The sequence below is a fragment of the Oryza sativa genome, chromosome 7, assembly GCF_034140825.1.
Source record: "Oryza sativa Japonica Group chromosome 7, ASM3414082v1".
NCBI lineage: Eukaryota > Viridiplantae > Streptophyta > Magnoliopsida > Poales > Poaceae > Oryza > Oryza sativa.
In genome coordinates, this window is record NC_089041.1 from 2,406,499 (window position 1) to 2,414,857 (window position 8,359).

The following is an 8,359-nucleotide window of genomic DNA, read 5'->3' on the forward strand; positions in this document are numbered from 1 at the left end:
ATTTGATGTGTAATATTGTCTGTTGAATTTGTGTTTATACAATAATTTCTTAAATATATCGGGTATTATTAGGATTTAGATGATTTCTAAATATACAAAAGTTGGAATGTTATTTTACACACATGGCTATGCAATTATTAGTTAAGATAACTCTATGTGTTCTTTCCATGTGAATCTTAATATAACATTATATACTTCATTGTCAAAATATAACTAAATATTACCGTAGTGTTAGCGCGGGCAAATTAATAGTACCCTATACTAATCCACCAACTGCGTCTTACATCTTATTCCTCATTGATTGGTTAGGATCGGATCCAACGACTCAGGTTGCTTCCACCTTCTCCCCCTAATCCATGATCTCTCTCCCTAATCTTTCCCCTAACGGCACCCCGCCGCATTGCCTGCCTCCGTCCTCTCCGCATGTCCCTAACCCTAATCGTCGCCCACCGCCGCTGCTCATTCTCGTCCGCTCTGTCGCCCGTGCCGATCTCGCCCACCCACATCGCCAGCGACGTCTGCCTCGCCGGTCTCAGCGCCTCCGCCGGAACACCCATGCTCGCGCTGCGCCACCACCGATCGAATCCCCGCCGCCACCGATCTCGCTCGTTCCCGTTTTCCAATTCTCCAGGTCTGTTGGTCTCTCTCAAAAAATTTCCATGGATACTTTTGGAAAATTGAATGGAGGGTTGCCAAAAAAAAAATGAATTGAGTGGTATCTGTGTTACTACTATCTTTCATCTGGATTATTTTTACATGGCATTGTGCATATAAAATACAAATTGTTTCTTCAATGAGGCACTTTCATGTCAGCAAATTTCTAATGGAGATTTCTGTGATCTGTAATAATGGTCGTCATCTGAATAAAATTCATGTCGTTCTTTTTTTTTTTTGACGCAACATGTCGTTCTTTACTAATTTGCAGTTTATATTCTTGGTTATATAAGCAGTTACATTGTGAATTTTTGTTTGTGTAGACCTGGGCATATTTGGCTTACTTTCAGCAACAGAAATAGAGCAGATCAATGATGGAATTGCATTCTACTGCTGTCCCAAAAGGTTTTTGATCAACATCTTCCAGTTCGATCAGATACTGGCTTTTGTTATGCCTAAGGGGCTATACCATGCATGGTGTCATCATTATCATATTTTCCAAGTTCTTGACAAAAATTGAGCAAAATGAGATGTGACAACGAGAAGACAGAAAGTGCCATTGCATACCAGGTGCTCAAGAAATATGATGATGCCTCACAACAAGATGATCTTTGAGGCATGAGAGGTACAATTTTCTACCTTATTTTTTCTGCACTAAAATGAATGTTCTGCTTAATATTGTCTTCTTTGTTTGGTAACGGAGGTGGCTTATAGCTATGTTAGTTTTATGCATGTTTTGGAATAGTTCACGATAGCATTTCTGTTAGTAAGATATTCTTTGCATAATATTGATGCAAAGTGAGCACTGCAGTCTGCAATTCAACAAATGAATGATTTTGTACCTTCATTTGCATCGGAACGAGGTTAAAAGAACGAAGTTTGCCTCATTGTCAAATTCTCCGGAAATAAAGTTCAGGATAAAAAACTGAAATAGAAGGACATTTGCCTAATTTTCGCGGATTTAGGTGCTTAAAATATTTTACTGTGTAATGTCTGAAATTTCTATTGATGACCAGCTGAGCTCCATTAGATGTTTCACATGGGCATTTATGTTGAAATTGCTGTTAAGTTCACCTATAAACCGTTTAGCTAAGTGCGATGGTGGCTTACACTGTATTTTCCGGTTAGAAATTATAGAGGACAGAAAAGGCAGTTATGTTTATTATGCACCTGTATTTTACTAAAAGTTTTGCAGTCTCAACTGATTGGGACACTTGGAGCTACTTTAGCTGTTTAGCAGTGTTTTAATTTGGGTACAAGATTACAGATTCTAACTGGTCACGTGCTCAATTTTCTGTTATTAATGAACTGCGGTTGACAATGAGTGATAGTCTTTCTTAGTTTTCATATCTGAAATTAAAATGAGAAAACACTGTACACTCCACATAGTTTTTTCTGTTGAAAAAAGTCAATTGTATAATGGTAAGCATTTAAAATAACTTGATACTGGTATATTAGCGAAGTGTATTAATTTGTGTTGCTGCCAATTTTAATACAATTCTCCTTTGCACACAGTTTAAATCATGTTAAGAATCTGCAGCCAGATGCTTATGGAACTTTTTTTAATGCAGGGTATTTTTGGAACTAAACATTCCCAGTAATGCTTTTTTTTCTCTTTCAAGCTTTGATGCGATAAAAGATCTCCATAAATATGCTAAGCTAAGTATGTTTTCCTTACGAAATTGCATATCGTTGCTTCTTTAATCTTTACTATGCCCTTAATTCAGATAGCCCTTAATTCTTTAATATGCCCAAAATTCCTTACAGATAGTGTATTTTGCTCTATACTCTTTTGCCTTTTCAATGATTAAAAGGTTTATTTTTCACACTCTTTCAAATTCAGAAATTGCTGGGTGATCTTGAGGGTACGTATATCTTCCTATAAGTGGAAGCCTGAAATTGGGTGGGCTTATAATAACTAGAGGTAATTTCTACTCTGATCTTGAAATGGACTGCAAGAACAAAACATGAGCACCTGCTATGGTTGGAGGAAGGACACTGTATATATCAGATTGCTTCATAACATCACAAGAAGAAAATGTCCATGTTTAATTTTGAGTAAATTTCACAAAACTACAGGTATTTTGCACAATTTATCACAAAACTACAGATTTAAGAGCTTATTTCACAAAACTACAGATTTAGTGTCTTCATTTATCACAAAACTACAGTTACATTGTTCAATCTATCACAAAACTACAGATTTAAGAACTGTTTCACAAAAATATAAATTTAGTGTATTCGTTTATCACAGTGCTACACATTTAGTGTCTTCATTTATCACAAAACTACAGATTTAGTGTCTCCATTCTCACAAAACTAAATGTTTTAGCATTGTTAAAACGTGTAGTTTTATGAGAATGGAGACACTAAATCTGTAGTTTTGTGATAAATGAAGATATTAAACATGTAGTTTTGTGAAAAATGAAGATATTAAACCTGTAGTTCTGTGAAACAAGTTATTAAATTTGTAGTTTTGTAATATAGTGTTCAAAATACCTGTAGTTTTGTGATAAATGAAGACATTAAATCTGTAGTTTTGTGAAACTAGTTCTAAAATCTGTAGTTTTGTGATAGATCATGTAAAGTATCTGTAGTTTTATAAAATTTACTCTTTAATTTTTGAACCATATATACTTATTTCTTGGTGCATGGAGGACCAAACCACCTCATAGTAGAAAGAGGCTGACCTATTTATTGAGTTGTATATTCAACAAAAAGAATAAAGTTCGATGAAAATCAGCATTACCTTGGTTTTTATATTGTGATGCTTAGCTAAAGTTTGGTATAAGTACTCCTGTTTTCAGCGATTCATTTTATTTGTAAATGGACTCCGAGTTTTTTATGTACAACATTTTGTATTAGGCGAACAATGAAAAGCATTTTTTCAATGACGTGGATGTACAACATTTGTATTACCAAATGCCACCGTAGCATTAGCACGGGTATACTACTAGATAGATTAGTTTAGTTTTAGGTTCAGAGAATAGAGAGGTGGAAACACCCCATCAAAGTTTGACCCGAAATATTGGTTCAGGCCACCTTGTACATATACTACGCAATAAGGTTGTCATTTGTTATGTGTAAGTACTACAAATTCAAGCTTGTATATTGTTGTAGGCTGGGATAGACAAAGGGAACCTCTCTCGTGCAAGTTTACTGACTTTGTATTTGTTAGCCATCTTGGCCTTGTTTTGTACATGTTGAGAAGATTGAGAAAATTCTGAATTGACGTTTCAAGAAACTGCTGGTTCAAGAATTGTTCTCAGTGAAGATACATTGTTCATTGTTGCATGCATGTATAACTTCACATTTTGGCATTTTCTGTTGAAACTTAATTAGTACACACTCCTATGTTGTTTATGAGACCTCTGATTCACTAAATGAGGTGCATTTCTGCAATAATATTAGTGTTGATGCGGTGGACTGATGAAAGCGAAATTATTCCTTACAAAGAACAGCAAAATTACGTCTGATTTTGCATGTTTCATCTTGGTCAATTAGCTTCAGCAGTGAATCATCATCTCTTTAGTTTATAATGGCCATTTTCTTAAAACAATTGTTCCCAACTCTTACTACTATTCTGCTTATATATAATTGTTGATGGTTTTTAATTAATTTTATCAAATAATATGAATTTTTTTATTTTGCTTTCCATATACTCCCTCCGTTTTATGTTATAAGACATTTTGAGTTTGGTTAAAGTCAAACTGCTTTAACTTTAACCAAGTTTGTAGAGAAAAATAATAACATTTTTAACCCAAGATAAATTTATTGTGAAAATAAAGCTCAATTGGACATAGAGAGTACTCCATCCTGCCATCACCGCTTACCCCTGTGCTCAATTAGAAGTGTTTTCTCCTCGCATCGCTCGGCGGAAGATCGCTAAACCTACTATTCTTTGCGCAAATAGATGGGCCCCCTAGGAATGGGGGCCCCTCGGGGCTGGCTCTGGTTATTGATCACCAAAAACAAGCGCATATGATGACACATGAACACACGATATTTGTTAACGAAATTCAACCGAAGCCTACATCTCCAGGGTTGTGATAATGGGTGCTCCTCCCCAACCAATATAGCACCAAGTCTCTACGAGTACATGGCCTTAATTATCACTGCTACATTGTAATCGCCATGGTTATATTTGTGGTATCCTTTTCTATGTTTAAGAGAGAGCCTCCATTGGTGTAGAAGCCGGGTTTTATAAATTTCCATTATCTAAAAAAATATTTAAGAGAGAGCCTATGACAGAGTGAAACTCTAACTCTATCCTACACATATTCCAACTTCAAGTTAACTCCTAATAGAATTAGTATATTCGACACCTATTCTAACAAAAGTTCTTGGTGTCTAAGTCAAAACTAATGATTTTTTCAAAAAAAAAACTCAAAATCTGGAAAAACAAATTTTTATGGTTGGTTGTGGAATTCGTATGTATAAACCATCGATTTCTACATCAATAAGGGATTCAAAGTGGACTTTTTCCTTGGGTTGACGCTGCATCGAGGCCATGCATGGGCCAAGCCCAGAGAGCAGCGGTTCCGCTTCGCGTGCGCCTAAAATAAAAAGGAAGGGGAGGCGTCTCTCCCAGTTTGTGAGGACCGATCAAGCGATCAAACCCTAGCCGCCGCCGCCTCCTCCTCCTTCTCCTCCTCCTCCAGATCGGCAATCGGCATGGCGCTTCGTGCTCTCGCCTCCAAGCTGAGGATCCCGGCGGCCGCTCCCCGCTGGACTCCTCCGCCGTCTCGCCCCGTCTCCACCGCTCCTAAGGTCCAATTCAACTCTTTCCCCTAATATCGAGCTGTTTGACATCTACAATCCTTGCAACGTTTTACTAACTATTCTTCTATTTCCTCATATATGCAACTGCAGCGTAAGCTCTCTGCCACCTCCAAAACCTGTTGAAAAAAGTTCTCTCGATTTTCAGGAAATGTACGATGCAGATGCTTATGCTTAGTTAATTTCCTTTGTTTTTCCTTTGTTTGTTGACTCATGTCTTTTCCTTTATTTTTTTTCTCTTTTCAAGGCTACTCTTGGAACGGATTCGTGCACATCAAGACAGGTTTGCGCGGAACATGATGATTTCTCAAGCAATTGGTAATTTAGTTGGGTATGGCATCTTTTGGTATCTTGTCAACGATGTTTCCAAGAACTTGGCAAATTGATCGGGTTCAACAATGAACCTGTTATGTATGGCTTGATGAAGCACCTGTTATGTATCTTCTAAAGGTCCTGAAGATGAACCTGTTATGTATGGCCTAGTATGTGCTGATGAACATGTCTAATTATTTTGTATGGATGATGAACCTGTTCAAATCTTACTATGTTCTGATCAACATGTTGAATTTGTCTTTACTTTGGCCACGATGAACCTGTTGTGGCTTGTTTGTGTACTTTTTGGCCATGATGAACCTGCTATGGCTTGCTTGTGTTTTTTTAATCAAGTATGAAGCTGCAAATAGCATTGCCTATCTGGGCCAGGGCACGCTTGTCATTCCACATCCCACCATGATGGCAAGCTGATATGTCTCACCACAGTAGTGAAATTGGCAAATTGTTAACAGAAATTCTCTCCAATGGCAAATCTGTAAGAAATATATTAAGAGTGGCATTTGGTCTCGCCTCCAAGCTGGACGAAGTCAGGGGAGCTAACAACTATCGATGTAGCATCTACGTATCTGGCTCCTTTTATGTTATGTGATAGCGTGACAGCACTCTGATTATATTGTGGCAGCTCTTGTGGAATAAGAACTTTCTAGCATCTATGCGATATATATGCCTTGTAATAGCACCTTATTGTGGCAAATTTGAGCTTTAGCAAGGCACTTGGGGCGAGGAACTTTGAATTGAGAAGGTAACAAATTACTAGACGATGGTTTCGAACTAGTGGCCTTTGTTGTAATGAATGGCTTGATGATGCACTTGTTATGTATGGCCTAAAGGTCCTGAAGATTACGATGAACCTGTTTAAATCATACGATATTCTGATCAACATGTTGAATTGTTTGGCCATGAACATACTGTCCTTTTTGGCCATGATGAACCTGCTGTATGGCTTGCTTGCATCCTTTTCATCCATGGCGAGACCGTATGCGCTGCTGGAGTGCTGGTCTCCGTCACCGAAACTGCTGATAGTGCCGAGAAGGTCTAGATCGCCCTCGAGAGCTGACCTACGTCTTTGACTCGCCGTTAACCCCCAGCCATGGCCACCTAGGTACTTTATGTTTTTATTAAGATTGACTGGATCAGATTCAAGCAGCGAGACAGTGGTGAGCGATTTAATTCCCTTGAATCTTCTGAAGATCTTAAAGAGTGGTACATATAGATTGTTTGCTGAAATTAATTTGCTCATGCTAAAGGAATTGGAAACCATGTGCTTTCTGGATCTATTTACGTACAGATGGTGAACACTTTATGAGCAATAAACTTTTTGATTGTCCACCACCAGCGTTATACTACTAGCTCATTTCAAATTTTGATATGTATGGGAGTCATGTTCTTCTACAGGATTTCATTTCTTTTGCATTGTTAGACTCCATATCAGATTTCTCGCAGATTTTGTTACTTTTGTACTGTTTGACTCGATATCAGATCTCTCGCAGACTGTAATCAGGTAGTATTTGATAGAATGTACACAATTTTGGAACGTAGATTTGTTGGGTCACCTTTGGCTAGAGTTGTTTCACTTCCTATTTCCTTTAAAGAGCTTTCATTTGCAGATCTTTTTTCATGTAAGATCCCATCAGTCAATGTAAGATAGTTTAGACAAATTTTCAGATCAGTAGTCAGGACATGGCATTGTTGAAATGGCAGCAGTCAATGTAAGAGGGTTTAGATAAATGTTCAGAATCAGGAGCCAGGACATAGCATCGTTGAACAGGGTACCACTATGAAATTTAAAAAATGTGGTCGATATGACGATGTGCCATTATGAAGCCTTGCACTGTGACCGTTTGGTAGGTTGATAGAAAAGCAAAATGATTGGATTGGGGGTGAAATGGATCTGGATGATTGAATAAAGTGCTTCACTGTTCTGCCAATTGTCAAATTCACTTATATTTTCCAGTGCAAAATTTAGATTTTCAAACCATTTGTCCTTTTCTTTTCATGCTATATCTAAGAAAGCATATGAATGTGTATTCACTACTACATCCACACCATTATTCTGGTGACTTTATTTTGGATGTAATATATTTTGCTGTCCAGGGGAAAGGTGATCTCTTCTTTTGGCACTTATCTTCGTTCACAAATCACATATATTAAAGTTTCTGGTCTTGGTGCTATCACAAATTAACAAAATGATATCAGTGATCGCCTCCATCCAAATTGATGTTTGCTTTGGATAAAGATGCATGAATTCCTGTTTTGCTCGATTGGTTTGATGTGTTGTTGAGGATGAAATGGAAATATTGTGGTCTACTGTTCCGTTTGGATGAAAATATGGTGGTATACTTTCACTACGTCAGATCAAGGCTTTAGTAACACAGCTATGTGCTACTACAACCTCAAAAACCTGTTGTGGTTCTCGGTAACACAAATTTTAAGTGATCTTATAGCCCATGTTACTTATGTACACTACAGTAGCACAAAACTAGTGTTCCGACATACAAGAAATATGTGTTACAATCATGTCACATACCTAGTGTTACCAGATACACTAGTAACACCTTTTTGAGCATAGCTCGTGCAGCTTCCCATGAGTCCT

At 37.6% G+C, this 8,359-nt stretch overlaps 2 long non-coding RNA genes across 2 annotated transcripts; both read left to right on the plus strand.

Annotated features, from left to right (window-relative positions):
- Positions 1 to 402: 402 nt before the first annotated feature.
- On the plus strand, positions 403 to 4,137 carry LOC136357366 (uncharacterized). The gene is made up of 4 exons (XR_010742688.1): positions 403 to 631; positions 978 to 1,279; positions 2,226 to 2,317; positions 2,498 to 4,137. It is a non-coding gene; the product is annotated as an uncharacterized lncRNA (long non-coding RNA).
- Positions 4,138 to 5,248: 1,111 nt separating this feature from the next.
- LOC4342394 (uncharacterized) lies at positions 5,249 to 6,009 on the plus strand. Its single transcript, XR_001547442.3, has 3 exons — positions 5,249 to 5,424; positions 5,527 to 5,586; positions 5,681 to 6,009. It is a non-coding gene; the product is annotated as an uncharacterized lncRNA (long non-coding RNA).
- Positions 6,010 to 8,359: the final 2,350 nt, after the last annotated feature.